General features: G+C 43.7%; 1 protein-coding gene across 3 annotated transcripts in view; it reads right to left on the reverse strand.

Annotated features, from left to right (window-relative positions):
- The window catches only part of LANCL2 (LanC like glutathione S-transferase 2), a 541,821-nt gene that overhangs the window by 226,565 nt on the left and 297,018 nt on the right, over nt 1-18,238 (reverse strand). The window lies entirely within an intron of this gene.

An 18,238-nucleotide genomic window follows, 5' to 3' on the forward strand; every position in this document is an offset into this window, starting at 1 on the left:
ATGTTGCCATCCCAGGCACACTCTGCAACAACTGGAGGAATCCTCTGGAATCCTAGCGGGTACTGTCTCAGACTAATTCAGTTCCAATCATAAAACATACCACATCTAGTCTCTAAAATATTGTGATTTGCATGAAACTGTCTCTTAGTTATACTGTTTTTTATCAAAATAAGAATGTAATGTTTCGTTATGATGAAATGCATATGCTGCCCCACTATCTCAACAGTGGTGGAAAAAAAAAAAAAAAAATCGTCTATGAGTAGATATTGCCGCTTTTCCTTTGTCGTCCTAGGAGAAAGAAAACCTGAAGACGGGCCAAGGAGGATGATACGGAGACCGGGAACGAAGATCCAATGGGCCCAGTGGACCGCCCAATATTCCCATCAGGACCGGCGAGGAGAACTGATCGATCAGTACCGGATGGAGGAAAAGATGCTGAACTGTGCCATCTATTGGAAGAAGATGAGGAAACATCCCAGATCTTGCGAGTCCCATCAGTGAAACCGAATGGCCATCGCAAGAGGGGGGCTTGTGGGATGTATTTACCCATGCATCCTAGCCCTACCTCAAAACTGTGCAGTACTGACATGAAAACATCATGATGGCCAGAGCTTCCCAGAAAATGCACAGGGAAATGCATGAAGAATAGGCTGCCACTCATTTTTGCCGATGTTATGGGCACAGAAGGAAACTGCCTAAAACCACCATTGGACTACCCACACAGTAGTCTGAAACCATTGGGAATGGCAATGCTGATTGCCAAAAGCAAACCCATAACTGTTGGGAATTCATTTTCTTAAATCCCAAAAATGGGTGCAGTACCAGTACTCACCACTATCCAAAAGCCGGCAGTTTAAAACCACCCTGTGTTTCTCTGAAGGCAAGCCAAAGTGCCTATTTCAAACATTGCAATATGTGCAAAATATTCACTGAACACCAGCAGACATTTGGTAGAATGGAGTTTTGTGTGCCTACAAAATCTGGGAAATGAAGAGCCCAGAAAAATGCTTATAACAAGACTGGCTGCGCTGTGGATTTCAGCAGTTTAAGTTGCATTGGACTGAAAGACACTACAAATCTAAATGTTCAAATTGACTGAGTGACCTACTTTTGAGTGTCACATAGGTTGAAATTGTTTAAATGTCATAGTTTTAAACTTAGAATCAGCCTTCTAGCTGCATATGTGAAAATGTTTAGTTTTATTTGAATGCAGAAACTGGGGAACAAAAAGTGACATTTTATCTGAAACCTGGCTTAAGGAACTGAATTCTGCCTGGCAACTACCCCCATCAGGAGGAAATTTGAGTCACCACTGTGTTCCCAGGCCAACCTTCCTTTTGCTGCCCACACTAAGGATATGCCATCTATCTGATAATTGAATTACCTGTGCTCTGCAAGAGAGTGAACAAAGCCCTCTTCACTCAGGCAAAGGTTTTTATTACCGCAGTCGTAAAATGTAGCTTCCTCTTGGCAGGAGCTGGGAGGAGCACTGCCTGTGAGAGCAAGCTGGCTTGGCAGAAACTGGAAAGACTGGTTTCTATACCATGTGACCTGGGAAACCACACCCCTTTGGAGCCAGAACATAACTTTAAAAAGATGAATAACTCATAGAGCGGACATGTGAACATTTTATAAATGATACCATAATTCTTGTGATTTTTCTGCCCACATTTTAAGAGGTTTTTCGACCCGGTGGCGTGTTCAGGGGGGTTTTAGCGGAAAAGTGGATATTACTCTAAATGTATGCATGTTAAAAATCTGAAACTTCATCAGTTAATGTCCCTACTCCCTGCACACATGTATGTAAAGTTGGGTCAATGTCAGAAATTGCAAAATCAGTTAAAAAGTGAAATATGTGCCATTTCTGAATGCAAGCTCCCAGGAAGAGCAGAGTTTGAACAGGGGATACCTCCTGTAATGCATGATGGGTGCATATGATTTTAAAACAATATGTACCTCTGCAAATATGTATTTGTTTCAAATCTAGATTTGTGTGTAAGTTGACAGGAGGAGTGGACTTTCTGCAGGCTGTAAAATGACATCACTCTGACTCTCAGTTCATTCCCCAATCAAATGATAAATGGAAGTTTGACCAATTAGAAGCTGAGAGAGAGGTAGGGTCAGTGATGCTAGAACACACCCACATTCTAAACACATAAAAGCAGACAGACAGGACAGATAGAGACCTTCAAAATCCATCTGCAGCGGGACGCTCTGCCGGAAAAATCCATACTTACCTCCATCAACCTCCAGAAAGCCAAACTAGAGACTTCAATCTATCCAGAACTAAGAGACCAGACCAGAGAGAAAGCAGTGCTGTACCCAGAGAGAAAGCAGTGCTGTGCCCAGAGAGAGACCCGAGCCCAGTCCAAAACCCTGACCAGATCCATGGCGAGGCCCATTTCACTCAAGAATATAGTGTGAGTACCGAGAAAACTGTGTAGAACCCATCTCTTAGTTAAAATAATATAATTCAATCTATTTAATCTAAGTAGAACTGCAGCTTAGCAATTGTGTTATCCTGCCATCATTTTTAAAGCTGAAAAAGTGTGCGTTTAAAATTTCAAATCTGAAAAACGACCTTCACAAAATCGCTCATATCTCCGCAACCGTTTGTGCTAGAGACTTGCAGTAACTTTCATTTTGAAGCTGAGATCCTAGGCTTTCCTAGTACCCCAAAACGATAGAGATAGTCCTTGTGGTTCCTCTGTAATAGCGCTCGGCGCATCCGCGAATTTTGCCGCGATTTGCAAATTTCTCCACATGTAAAATCAGCTGCTGCTTGCCTTCCATTTGCCAGAAATTCGTTTAACCTGTTAACTATCCCGGCCTCATTGCTAGTGTGAGCCTGGACTAATATTAACTAGATACCACTCACCCTGAACCTCTGAAAGGGAATTAAAAGTATTTTAGCATATTTTTCAATTCATTGCCAGCACATATCAAAGCAATTTGGGCCTGTGTTTTCAAACTTCTGTAGTGTAAGCTTGCTGGGGTGAACTGAATTACAGTTGATTGCATTTCTGAGAACTGTGTGCTTCCTTCCATTTCCTTGCATTGCATCAAGGGGGGGAGGGGATTGCCAGAGAAAAGTGATTACATTGTTTTGTTGAAATCATATTGAGTATTTTCTATACTGCATTTAATTTATTCAATATTGCATCCATTTGAACCCTATAAAGCATTCTCTACCACATTATACTTCTGTACCTATTTACCAGTGTGCTACCTTATCCATTTCATGTCAACTCCTTATTGATTATAGAGAAGCGTGTTAGTGCCAGATTCTCCATTGTTAATCTTTATCATATCAGATTAAGTGTGCTATTCAATTATTAATTTATTATAAAGTGTGATATATATATATATTTTAATTTATCAAATAAACCTTTTAAACTTGCAAAACAGAACTACTTCTTGGCTCAGTGGGGTCAGGGGGATTCCAAGAGAGGGGTGTTATATAGGGGTAGTCATCCAGAACGCATGAACTGGACCTAAAGATATATCAATAAGGGTTTTCATTCAGTATTCTAGACTAGGCGTTAACTTAGCTGTAGTGCTGAATTGAATCCTCCTACAGTATCTATACTTTAGATAAAACTCCTGCTGCAAGGAAATGATTACAGCTGCAAAGACAGTGGCAATCTGAGGAGCTGCAAACCTAATTAAAGAAAGAAATGCAAGCAGTTTTTAACACATGTTGAAAAATGGGCTGTGCTGACTGAAAAGAAAAAAATTGCCTGTTTAAAACTCAATTGTTAATGAAAGCCTGTTTACTTAGCAATATAAAGGGATTATGTTAGTGGTGATAATACACATATAGGCTATCTTCTGTCACAGGTTTGTGTAATTCCAGACAAAAAGTAAGAAATTAAACAGTTTAAAACACATGGGATGGATTTGCAAACTCTCAGAAAAACCTGTTATTCCAGTTGCCAGCCATAACACTTCCCAAAGGAAAGAAGATACACCCTAAATCCAGGACACGTAGGTGCAAAGTGCCAGCTGGAAAACCTTTGTATGGGACAGGACAAAGAAAGTTCACACGCTCGTCAGACATTCGTCTGTGCTCCAGGCTGGGACACTCACCTGTCAAGTGTGAAGCGACAATAAAACCTTCTATTAAGACTGGAAACCCCCTTGTCTGGAAGGAAATGACAGCTGCTTGCAGTTGGAGGAAGAAAAAAAAAAACAGGATCTAGTAACAAAGGGACTACCTTTTGGTTACAGAGACTATGGGCCTCATTACGAGTCCGGCTGCAACCAGCCGGTTTTTCCGGCTCGGTTACCGCCAGACTCGTATTACCATTCTGCCTCTGTGACTCCCGGAATTACCAGGGCATTACAACCCTGGTGTCCCGGGAATTCCGGAGGCGGAATTCGGCAAATCCCCATTCCCATTGAGTCCCATAGGACTCAATGGGAATCGGGAAGTGGAAACACTGGCACCATCTCGTGATGGTGCTGGTGTTTCCACGTCCACCTGCAGGCGGGTGGTTTTAAACCCGCCAGGTCAGACCTGGCGGGAACGCCGCCTGCAGGACTCGAGATAGGGCGGTCCGGAAATAACAGTGGCGGCGGGTTTACCGCCACTGTTATTTCCAGACCGCCCAACCCGTAATGAAGCCCTATGTTATAAAAAAACTTTAAAGACTTTTATTTCTGTAGCAATAATTAGCAACATTTTAAAAAACTCTCAGTTTTAAATCTAATTTTGTGGGCTATCTTTTAAAACTTGGTAGAACTCATTGCTGCATGGGGAACAGAAGTTACGAAATATGACACATTCCAAGGAAAGTATTAATGTGGCAAACATAACATTTTGTACATACATCCCTGGGGACAATTTGCATTTGGGTATAAAATTGTGGAATTTTAGGCCAAATCTTTAATGTGTAAAACTACCAGAATGTATAAGAAAGGCAAAACAAGGTCGCACAGACTTGAGGATTGGACTGAAATGTGATGCACATAATATGTGAACCTTGTGTATAATTTGCCAAGAGATTTCAAGTGAAGAAAAGAATGTTTTTGGCAAAATTGGATTTTAAGTAAAGTAAATGGGGGCGTGTTGGGACATTGTAAACCTCACCTCATAAACCTGACATCATCTCCTTGGAAATCCAACCAACTGAGAGCGAGGGGAGACAAGCTCCCCTACCCAATCCAAGTAGTTTAGGGGCGGGCGTAGTTAACGTTGCCCAACCTCTACCTTGATGATGCCCAGGGCCCATTGCAAAACCAAAGTATTGCTGATCCTGCTCCAGCAAAACCTACCCTACAATATTAAAACCCACTAATCTCTGAGTAACCAAGAGAAAATGTGGTACTTTTGGCATCCTAATCCAGTTTGGCTTGCCGCCACTCACTGGATGCTGCTGCCATCCTGCTACCCTGCTGACCTATAATATCCTGTAACCAGAATTGCCAGAAGAACTATCTTTTGGTATCCAGTCCCTGCCCAGCTGATCCTGTCCCGCCGATTCTGTCCAGCTGTCCTGTGTTAGACCAGATCCGTGAGGTGACCAGAACTGCTGACTGTCCAAAATCCAAACTAAAAAGTGGACTGTGAGCATCAATAGGAACCATAGAAAACCGACCTTGTCTTGCCTTGTCCTTAGTTCCACTCTCTAAGTCATCCTATCCTTATCCTGATAACTTATAATATTGTCAAAAATAATTCTTGAAACCCTGCCTTTGATTTCTTGTGCTAGCGCCAACTTCTGTAATAATTTTGTTTTGTGAAATCCTAAGCCCTTAATCCTCTTTTGTGTGATCGGACTGGTCCCAACAGGGCAGGCGTGGAGGTGCTAGGGCTGAACTCATGAGTCAACCCTGGAGCTTACTGTGTCTCATCCTGGATGCCTAGCCTGAATGCTATAGTGTAGAGTAAAACTGTCCTTGTCAAAACCGATTTCTTTGCCTTTTTCGAGCCTTCATTTTCTCAAAATGCACCTCACTAGATCTTGCATAACTCACTCAATTTACCAGCTAGAGACTTCATTTTACTTCCATATTGTATCTGTGATCCATAGCTACCCCACAATACAATATTCCACCATTTTTATGAAAAAACGTTTTGGTAAATTCAGGCGGGAATTGCAAAAGTTTGCTAAATTTCCAACGTGTCATTTTGATTCTAAACTATTTTAAATCTTCCATTCAATTTCGAATTGTATGCTTTTGCTCAATCCATTGCTTGTGATTACTAGTATCTTTCCAGTGTTGCTCCAGTAAAGAATTGTTTTTGTTTCAAGAGTTTTTATACTCATTCATTGTTTTATTCATCCATTTCCGAGTGTCATTTTTAGCATTGCCAGGGTTTGAAATCCGTTTTTTTCTCTTGTTTGAGGTGTTGGGGGGGGTTGGATTTCAAATGTTTTCTATTTGTCATTTCTGATTAACTGCTGCTTCTGTTTATCCACTTAGAATTGATCATTTGTGGGTTGAGGGAACATTGCATGGGGCAATTCTAACTCAAGTGCTATCTTACCTAAAATCAAAACGTGCTCCTATTCCCTAGTGTTTTGTAGTTGTGTCAATAGAAGGTTAAACTAAGTGTATTGCGTACATTCCTATTGTTCTTATCACCCCATTGGTGATTGCAGCCCCATATAAAAAATTGTATGATTTCTTTTGAATTTTAAAATAAATAAATAAATATTACACTTTATCAACCAGCCTGGTTCATGGTCCATTGTGACCCGGGGTATTTGAAATGGGGGTGTGATATGAGTGGTGTACCATCTCAATAGTGAATCTAACATAAAACATAAGCATTTCAATCACGCGCCGCATGCTGGGCAGAGACTAATGTGTGCGTTGCCTGATTGAAATCCTTAACAGTAGGTATCATATTTATTCTTGGTAGTACACAATAAACTAATAATAACACGTTTTATATATACAAACTAATGCAAGAAACTCATAAAAAGACCTGCAGTAAGAGTCAGGAAGTTTAGAAGTGAAAGAATAGAAATCCGAAAAGTCAAGACAGCATAAGGTAGCATTCAAAGCAAATTGTTAACAACAAACAAATTGTTCATCATAGTCTGCACATTTAATTGGACAACATATTCTTGACCAGAACCGTATCTGTAGACAACACACAGTCTCTTGTTGAATCTATAAAGTTGTTCAACATGTGGGACGGGAGACTTCCCTTTTGGCTGAAAGCAGTACAATAAGGGGTAAATGTGTAATTAAAAAAAAGAATACCATGTTCTTTAGTAGGTCTCAGTGTCGGTTAGGTCAACTCGGGGTCTACGTATATGAGAAAGTTGGTGGACAGGTTGACAGACGGGTAAGGGACCTGTTCTGGCCACCACATTGCAGGCACACTTATGTAGACAAAGTACGCTGAAACAGGAAATGCATGGATGATGTAACAGTGTTGATCTTGTGAAGCGTGCAAGGTCTAAACAACCCCAGTGAAGCTAGAAACCTCTTAGCGTACATCGAAAGACATTCCCCTAAAATCGTGATGCTTCAGGAAACACACGCACGGGATTCTAGATATGACAGATTTGCACCCAAGTAGGGGTGACAAATATATTACACCTCCTACTCATCCCAAGTGAGAGGAGTACTCACATTGATAGACAAATCATTTGCCTTCAGTGCGGATGATGTTCAGGTGGACCACAAAGGGAGGTATGTTATCATCAGGTCCGAATTAGCAAGGGAAATGATTATGTTGATTAACACATATGGCCCAAACATTGAGAACCCCTCCTTTTATATTCATATTTCAAGAACACTTGGAAAACAATGGATGTCCCAATGATATGGGGAGGTGATTTTAACACGATTCTAACATAGCTAAAGACAGATCAACCAAAAGACAGCGAGGGGACATGGCGACTGCTCAAACACTTGACAAAATTATGACCTTATACGGGTTGGTAGATGTATGGAAGGAAGAACACCCGGAAGCAACCGAATACACATTCTATTCATTGGTCCAAGACGCAATACCCTGTATCGATTAGTGGCTGATGTCATGACGTAGATGCATAGACCATGCGGAAGCAAGATCTTGCCGTGCACCTTATCGGACCACTCCCCAGTGGCAATGCACATCTCACTGTGCACAATGCCAAGGCCCAGACCACAACGGGCGGTGCTACTTGACACCACACTGGTGTCATCCTTACATGAAAAAATTGAGATGTTTTTTAAAAAAAACGGTCCCACAATACACAACAATATGGGAAACATTTAAAGTATGGTTACGAAGCACTGTGATATCGGATCCAAAAGAACAATAGGAGAGAGCTGGGGGAACTATAATAGGACCTGCGTAGACTTGAAAATGAATATGGGAATACTGGAGACAGGAACCTCCTGGGAATGATAAAGGGTAATCTGCTAAAGTTCAGCGAATTGGCGGATCAAGAGGCACATCTTATGGTGAAACCGGTCCAAGCCCGCAGATACGGGGAGGAAGACAGGCCTGGATGTTACCTGGCCAGGATTGTCCGTGGTGAGAGGGGCACACAGACCATTACAAGCAAAGAGGGGGAGAATGGACAATTTATAACGAAGACAGAAGAGATTAACGAAATATTTTGGGAGTATGCTAGAACAGACACCTGTACTAAAGAAAAGGTAGAACGGTACTTAGGAGAGATAATGCTCACTAATATCGATGAAGAAGCCTGTGTGGCACTTGATAATCCTATTATACTACAAGAAATAGAAGAGGATATCTAGAATTATACAAGACAAACAGAGACATCCTCGCCCCACGGTTGCTTAAGGTGTGGGAAGAATCTTGAACAAATGGCAACCTCCCGCCATCCATGACTGAGGCTATCATCACAGAGCTGTTAAAACAGGGCAAGCCACCAAGGGAAGTAGCCTCATATCGCCCATTATCATTAATGAATTCAGATGCAAAAATACTGGCCAATGTTTTGGCAAACAGGCTCCTTCCATTTATGTCCCTTCTCGTTCACCCGACCAATCAGGCGTCATCCACGGCAGAACCACTGCCTTTAATTTGAGGAGACTGTTCTTGATTATCTCTCAGATAGACCCCCATGCATCCGCAGTTGCGGCCTCGTTCAATGCTGAAAAAGCCTTCGACTCCTGGAACTTCTTATTCCGCGTACTGAAGCAGATACAAGAGGCATCTTGTAAACTAACCCGACTGCAAACATACTTACCAATGGGCTCACATCAGAACCAATTCCACTAGCCAGTGGAACCCAGCAGGGTTGCCCTTTCTCGCCCCTCCTATTTGCGCCAATAATTGAACCCCTCGCTCAGAAGGTGAGGGATGGACACGGACATAGAGGAATACACATAGCTGGACCCCCGCAGATTATTTACTTGCACGCAGACAGCGCCTTATTATATTTACAGAAACTGGGGTCAAACATTAAACCAGTCATGGAGGAGGTTGCCAAGTTCACACACCCTTCAGAGTACAAAATCAATATTACAAAGTCAGAATTATTCCCATTAACATACAGCACTATGGAGCCAGTAGATCTATGCCAAGTCAAATGTGCCCCAACTAGCCTAAAATACCTGGGGGTCACAATATCGCGAATATCACGAACACAGAAACTATTGTATGAACAGAACCACGAGGCATACATTAACACACTAGCCAAGAAATTAGATGTATGGACTAAATTCCCAAAATCCCTGTACGGTAGGGTCTCACTACTCAAGATGATAGTTGTGCCCAAACTTCTATATTACTTCAACACAAGCCCAATATGGCTGAGGAGTAAATACTTTGCAAATCTCTGATCATTGGCAACACAATTTGTCTGGGAAGGCGGTATGGCCCGGGTGAGCTGGGAAACACTAACCGAACCATATGACTGTGGAGGACTAGCCGCCCGAAATTTGAACTGTACTATCTGATGGCACAGGCTCATTATGCAGGATACTGGTACCAACTGCGTGCCAATCCACGACACCACAACACCAAGCTCTAGAGCATTACAGAGCGGCCCTGACAGACCTCAAATTGGTCATACTAAACGATCATTATGTACATACATGAACATTTGATCCTGTACGCACAACAGTAGATACGTTGCACCGTATATTTAAGTGCTTAGACATATCCTTTCCATACAGTTATAAAATTCCCCTCCCCCAATGTTCGATTAAGATGTCCAGATCTCATGGGAAGCAAATGAAGTTGGGAGATCTATACCCATAGGGCAAATTCGTAACTGAAGAGGAATACAAGGCAAAACTGGGATATAATCCAGTCAAAACTTTGCAATATTTTAGAATGCTGGCAGCGATGTGAAAGAGATGGCCTTCATTCCATAAGGAACCAGAGCTCTCAGTGTATAGAGGCTATAGTGCTATGAGAGGGCCGGACGGGGCTGATCTCAAGACTATATGGACTGATACAGGACAGCATGGTACAAAGTGACACAGTAAGGGGAAAATGGGAGAGGGACACTGCAACAGCCAAGATTCTGTGGTCTAACCCAAGATGTCTCCCTCAATGCCTGCCTGAGACTCATACAATTTAAAGTATTTAATAGGTTACATCACACTCCCGTAAAGGTGGCATGGTTTTCCTGATTCACATCAGACAAATGCATGAAATGCGGGGCAGAGGGAGCAGACAGGATTCATATGTTCTGGAGTTGCCACAAAGTGATACCATTCTGGGGTGAAGTAGCCACAGCACTCCACACACTGACAGAGATCTCCCCTACCCTCCACACCCTTAAATACCTGTTGGGAGATATCGGAAAGGTCAATCTCAAAATCCGTTAACTGTTCAATATGGGATGTGTAATAGCGAAGAAATGTATATTTCTACAATGGAAATCAAAAGTGACCCCAACAAAACGTGATTGGTTAAGAGAATTAACTTATGTACAAGAAAGAGAGGAGGGATATATTGGGACAGTGACGGCAAGGAGTAGACCCAAAGATATCTTGGGACCTTTCTGAGACTATGTGAAAGAGACACAGCTGTAACGTGTGATACAATGCAACTGTATAATTGAAAGTATAAATGTAAGATACACCTGCAAGAAAATTGAAATGTATAAATGCACTACTGTGAAAGAATGAATGTCAACGCAACCTGTCCGCCTGTTACCTAAATAAAGTAAAAAAAAGAAAAAAGGAGATCATCTATTTCATTAATGAGTTAAAATGTCTGCATGATCTCTAGAAAGCAGTTAAAAACGGACTCCATGTGTTTTTTTCTAAATTGCAGGAGTCCACACTTCTAGAATCTCAACTTTGCACCTCATTTTTAGGGCTGGCAGAGAGAGCTTTAGCTATTTTCCACAACTATTACAGCGGTATTTTATGGCCCTCTGGCATCAATGAGCTGCTCAGCAATGCAAACGTTGTTTGTGATTGTAAAGACCCGGAGGGAGGTGTCTGTAGTTCTGCTCTCTATATGGTAGAGGAGAGGCACAGAGGACCCCAGCCAAGATTCTCTATTGTGGTAGCAATGGACAAGCAATCAAGGCCTAGCTTCTCAGGAGGTGATGCAGGCTGGTTCTTTAGTACAGTGTAGTCCCCAAGCCACCACAAAGGAATGTCTACACACTGTATTAGTTAAAACACAGTCTTTATATAATTAATATTCAGGGTTATGTACACTATCACAATAACTCACTTTGTGCTCAGAAAATCAATAATGATAAATATATACAGTTCTAAAGTGGTACCACAATTATTATCAGATCTCATTAACTATAATAGTGCACCAACTACACTGTCAAAATATCACACAGATCAATAACAAGGAAAACAGCAATAGAAATAGGAAGGAAAGCAAGATGGTTGAAACAATAGGCAGAATACTGGCCTCTACCGTTAAGCACAGTTGTGTGTGGAGATCCCCCCACCTGGGCAACCTGTAAAGCAACGATGTATCACAAGCCCAGTCCATATATTGTTCTACAAGTCTTATTTCCCTCTACAATAGTTCTACAGCCCCAATGTACCTGGAATTGTAGCGTTCGCCGTCGGGGGAATCGACGGCCCTTCTCGAGTGCCCTCCCTTTAAGGCAGGAGTCACGGGTCGTCGAACGTCCGACGGAGAACAGGGTGAACTACGGCGGTGAAGTGGCAGCTTCGTTCCTAGCGGTGCTCGTCAACGAAGGAGCGTTGGTGTCCCGCAAGAAAGAGGCGTGCGGGGCACCTCAGTGATGGTAGTTCTGGACCGCAAAGAGATGTTGAAGAACTGTGGCCCAGCAAGGGCGTCGAGTCATCAGTGTCTCTGTGGTCTTTAGGTGGCGGGAAACCCACCGGCGGATGCTCCTCGGCACGTCGACGGTCGGGCCTTCTCCAGCAGGATAAAGCGGGAGGCGATGCAGATGAGAGCATCCTTGGCTCAAATTAAGTTCTTAAGCAAACAGGAGCACGGCGGCTCCAGTTGGCAACGGCGGTCGTTCACAGGGGCGGACAACAGTCCGGGCGCTTCTCTTTGGGATTCCGCGGCAGTCCCCATCTCCGGTCGGCAGCCTGTTGTAGGTCTGTCTACCAGGGAGCTTTGGCAAAGATCAGCTTTTGCACGATGGTCCCTCGTAGCTCGGGAAGAGGGCGCCTTACCAGGTCCTCTCTGGGTCAGTTCTTGGAGACACAGCAGCTTTCAGATGGTGAAGGAGTGCAACAGCAATTATTCTCTTCCAGCCGGGCTTCAAGGTTAAGCATCATTTTCACTCCAGTTACTCTTCAGCTTCTGAACACTAATTCTAGCATTGAGGGGCCCCCAGATATACTAGTTGATCTCCCATTCATTCTGCTGGGTCACACTCAGGCAACCAATTGGTCAGAAGGGCATTCATGCAGGCAGGCATCCAATCAGGCGCATAGTGCATTCAGGCCATTCACTCCTCTCCAGGCACTCACAACAAGTTATGTGTATTGGGACAAGTACCCAGCCATTCAACACTCCACACTGCATTCATACCAGTTTCGGGCAGGGCTGTCTCAGTCATTGTGTCCAACACCAGATACTAGACACCCACAACACAGAATGCGTATTCGTCACACACTCCATTCACCCAGGTCCCACCCACAGGGTGTACCCACAACATACAGTCACTGGGAAGGCTCCAGCCAGTCTGGCCTGGACTTCACAACAACACCATATATGGAACTTCCACCCAACAGCCGGTCAGGGGGAAGGGACAGAGTCTGGGCTTCCCAGGACTTTGGGAAAACAAGGTAACAGGCAATAGAAAGCAAGAGGCCAGGGGGGCCATCTTGTTTCCTATCAGAAATCAACTGATCCCAATGGCAGGGCCTGGGTATCCCAAAATGGAGGATACTCAGAGCACCTGTCAAATTCAGCATGGAGCTGCCACCAGCCCATACCATGCTCTGTGGGCCACTCACAGGTGCCCAAAAACATACACTAGGGGCACAGGGTTGTACCCCCACCCATGGGTGCCATAAGGGTATCCCCTGGGTCTGTTCACCAAACCAAAAGAGCGAGCTGCACCACCAGGAGTCCCACATGAACTCCTGCGTGGAAAACACGACATAACACATGATAAAAAGCAGTAAAGGACAAGGATACAGAGGCCCTGTCCCTCCGATGCATTTCCAGCATCACAGTGTTGGATCCATTTCATCGCCCTTCTGCCAAAAGTAACCCATAGTCTTTGCGAAGACACTAACAAACAGTGCACTGTCTCAGTGCTTGTGTAGATGTAACTCACAAGCTTATGCTCAGAGAAAATAAAAAAGCTTATCTTCAGGGCATGCACAGACCATGAGCTGCAGAAGCAGCCCACAGACCAATATTCAAGAAAGATTTCAAAATAGCTTTACTTCATGCTCATAGCCTGAGCATGGTCAAGATGAGTGTCTCTTTTCAAGCCTTTCACAACAAAAGCAACTTGTTAAGTCTGCTTATAGAAAGGGTTAGGGTCTTGGAGGACTAGGGTGTCAATCAGCTGCTGAGCAAAACAGAAATGGATGTAGATTAGTATATTGCATCCTGGCACCATCACCTGCATTCAAGCAACTAATAATAATAAGATATTGATTAACAGGCAACTCACATAGCTTGCATAGCATAAGCAACGAGGAGACAGTAATTTCCAGGTCATGCTCTGATCAAGAGACGAGACATTAATCTTCATAACATGTTCAGAGTCTGAGCATTCACTAGAGAGTGGTTCCTCCTTCGTAAGCTTGCACAGCAGATACAATTAATAAACTCAAGCTCAACGAGAAGATACTTTCTTCCAGGCAATCGCAGAGCACGCCCATCAGAAACAACTTGCTTAAAGTAACCTTATATTGGGCTGGAAAGTGATTGGTGTTTGGGGACTTATGGTGCTTGTGATTCAGCCTCCGGGACATGCATATCACTGGAAAACACAAGTGGCAGAAACGGTCAGGGGATGCGGGGCTCAAAGAGCGATTTAGGATTCATGGGGTGCACCTGGCTACATGGGAGGATCAGAAGGAGGTACAGGTTTATGCTAGAGTCTCTATACCAAATATGTGAAATGAATCAATATCTGCCTTTTTTGCATGGAATTCGTGTCCATGCCGCTAAGCACGTGCAGATCAGTAGTATCCTTCCTGTGTACAAAAAAGACTGCTCTGGCCCTGATAATGGTTCAGCCATAAAGAAGAAAAGGGTTTAGTTATGTGTAACTCTTTCTCTCCAGTGCATCTTTAATAGATTCACATACTTACAATAGTTCCCTGTTGCTAGGCTGTGAATGTTCGGTTGTAAATGCAACAAGAAGATAATCTTTTACAGGCTTGTTACCTCATTCAGTCATATCACCCCTTCCAGGAAGGCACATAGCATATTCTCCTCCCCAAGAGGGCATTTACAGATTTTTGTAATAAGGATTAAGGACATAGCAAATCCACTCTACCTCGAAGGAGATGTGGCTAGGCGCCTGTGAAACTGTAAAAGATACCAATGCTGCAGAACTTAAGTTACAGGTGAGTAACATTTTCCTTCTCCATCATGAACACTTTAAAAGATTCACATGCTTAGAATAGGTTACGCAGCAGTATATCTTAAATGGCAGGTTGGAGAGGCATTATAACAGAACAATGCGTCACCTCTAGCAGAACTGATGCAGTAGCGCTACGTGGCCAGACTTCACTCTCATCTATGGTATCCAAGTCTAGGCAGTAGCGACTCATTAATGTTTGAGGGGTACTTCATGTTGCTGCTTGACAGATGGTCTGGAATGCTGCTGTTGCTGCTCTACCTCTTGTCAAATGTGCAAGCAAACACAGCCCTGAATGGGTCTGTTGGCAGTCTCAAGACAGTCCTTGATATGTGCAGTAATCCATCTGGATTGCACTGATTGGACAGGGTCGGTCTTAGGTTGATCTTAACATATTTAATGAGTAGTTGACCCGACAGCCTAAAGGCTGCAGTCTTATCAAATGAAGTAAAACAGAGCCATCCTAGCACCCAGAGTGTGCAGTGATTTCTCAGCCAGAGAGGACAAGTTGTTAACGAATGTAGGAAAAGACGCAGTCTGATTAATGTTGATATCCAAGACCATCATAGGAAGGTAATGAGGGCGTGTTTAGATCACCATTTTGTTGCAATAACAGGTGACAATTGATCTTTGGAGGAGAACTCTGTCTGACCACTGACTCTCGAGCAGAATTGATGAGCTCTGTCAAACTCTTTCTCCATGACAGACATTTAAATTCTGATCTGTCCATACAGTGAAAAAACGGCTTCATAAATCTAGTGAGACCTGTTTTGAACTCCGATCTGACCATCACTCTAGAAACTGAAGATTAGAGCTGGATTAGTACTTTAAAGAACTTGTTAGTAAGTGAATGAGAGAAAAATAGTGGTTGACCTTCCAGCTTGGTGTACTATAATAGAGTGGGCAGATGAACCAACATGACTGGCAGAGAGCCCCCCCCCCGTAAAACAGTATAAATAGGTATAGCAAAAGGCGCTAAACCTGCATACGATCGCATTCAGTAGACTAACAAACAGTGCAAAACATTTTCAAATTGTGTGAGTAAATTAGCCTTGCAGACAGAGCACAGTCTTTCATCAGGACTTGAAGGAATTCTTCTGACAGACCCAAGTGTTTGAACTGCATTCGCTCTTCATCTGGATAGTGCAAGCTACTTTGGGCTTTGGGTTGTGACGGAAACAGTCCTCTGCTTCATTGGTAGGCGAGTGAAGAGATGAAACTTGATGCATGGTTGAATGGACAATTCGAGGATCCACATACCAGGGTTGACGCATCCATGCCGGAGCATTCAACATCATGATGCAATCAGTTGACAGGTGATTGGTGACCTTTTTGGGAATCAGAGCGTTGATGGAAAACCATAAAAAGATCTCCTTGACCAGGGAATCGAAAAAAACATCCTCCCTCTGGAAGGTCAAATGCAGGCAAAATAGCATAATTTTGCCTCGTCCCTAGAAGCAAAAAAGGTCAATGTCTGGATTACCCCATCTGTGGAACAGCCTACTGTGAGGAAATATTTAATAATTGAATGTCATTTTCCCTCCAGGTGTCAACCCTCAGACTTTTTGCTGCTGTTTAGACACCATTGACTGACTTTGTACTCCTCTGGGCTTTCGCTCACTTTTTATGGGGAAACTGACATGCCCTTAAGACAGTCAGTACTGGGAGACTTTGTTTCCCTTAGTTCTTTCCTCATGTTGCAGCTTTTGTGTAACACGTAACAAGTGTGCAATGTATCTTATCATACAGCACACTTGTGTCTATAGTCATTCCCAAGGTCCTAGATAGTCTCGCTGGACATTTTATGAACTGTGCAGATGTGTCATGGATAGGAATGGTGGCAGCTATCTTTTTGCATAGGTGGCCTGGCTCCAACATTGCCATGCCACGAGGTTCTTTGTCCTGTCCTTTGTCCATCTTGCCCTTCACATTCCCCAGGTCGAGTCGACCCGGGTCAGTCCTTATTTGGTTATGCACTTTCCCGCGAATCCCAATGCTTTCGCAGGCTTTTCCATGCTTTGTGTGTGTGCCTCAGGATGTGGGCTGGAACGTCTGGTTCCAATACACATCCTGGGTGCCGGAGAGTCTGGAGTGCCATGAATGACTGGGACCACCGTGGTTCGTGATTGGTCCACCTATGGAGTGTGAGTGTGTAAGCAGATCTCCTAGTGGGTCATCTCCGTTTTGGCGCAAAGGGAACTTTGGATAAAAGGAGGCCGAAAACACCACTACCACTACCATGTCGATCTCCTGACTGCTCACTGAACAAAGGATAGGATCAAAGTATCCTGCAACACAAAGCCGAGTCGAGGAACCGCTGGTGGCCCGCTGGAAGGTTACACACAAGTGGCCCTTGGGGGCCCCTCTCCTTTGCACTGCTATTGCGAAATAGCGACTCCACCCCGAACTCTCGAACTGCATCTGCCTTCAAGTGGTGGTCCTTCTTGAATAGTGGGAACTTGTTCTGCATCCCTTCATCCACCTTCCCGAGCTGCTAGAGACCGCTGAAGAGACCCTGTTTGTCCATTGGAACAACCGTGTGCGCTGGCATTGCATGTAGTATTGAGCACAAGGCTCCTCTCTTCTTAGGGCTTGGAGTGCTTCTTAGGTGTATTGTTGATGTCGAAATGGGCCTTAAAACTATCTGCACTGCCTGTTTCCTTCCCATCTAGGTTGTCGACATATTTTGTGCATTTAACCTTTTAGACCCCAATGGTCTTGTATGGGATACATTACTCACCGTAATCGTATTTCTGATGCTTGTATCTGCTTAGATTCACATGCTGTGCATAGGCCGACATCTAGTGGAAGCTTCGGAGTATTACAGTTTGTTTTTCGAAACTCAAAAATGGGCGTCGACATGGCGTGCCAGTAATACTATCCCTAGTGTGACATCCACTGTACCCATGATCCCTGACGCGTGTAGGACCCTCAGATTGTATTTTTTCTGACATGAGGTAGCATGAGGAGTAGCGTGAGTACAGATTATCCAAGCAGATAGATAGGAAGATAAGCCTACAAGCATCCATGCACCTTCTCTCAGAGGGGAGTAAGGGCGGGTCGCATGTGATTCTAAGCAGATACAAGCATCAGAAATACGATTACGGTGAGTAATGTATCCCTTCTGAGGCTTGTGGAATCTGCTTAGATCACATGCTGTGCATAGATTAGCGAGCGGTGTTAGAAGAAGGAGGTGGGATGTGAGAAGGGTCATGAGCAAACAGATGTCTTACAACCGCTTGTCCCACTTGAGTATCTGTATTGGAATGAGTGTCAATGCAGTAGTGCGGAGTAAAAGT

Source organism: Ambystoma mexicanum, chromosome 2q (genome assembly GCF_040938575.1).
Source record: "Ambystoma mexicanum isolate Mex_15411 chromosome 2q, UKY_AmexF1_1, whole genome shotgun sequence".
Classification (NCBI taxonomy): Eukaryota; Metazoa; Chordata; class Amphibia; order Caudata; family Ambystomatidae; genus Ambystoma; species Ambystoma mexicanum.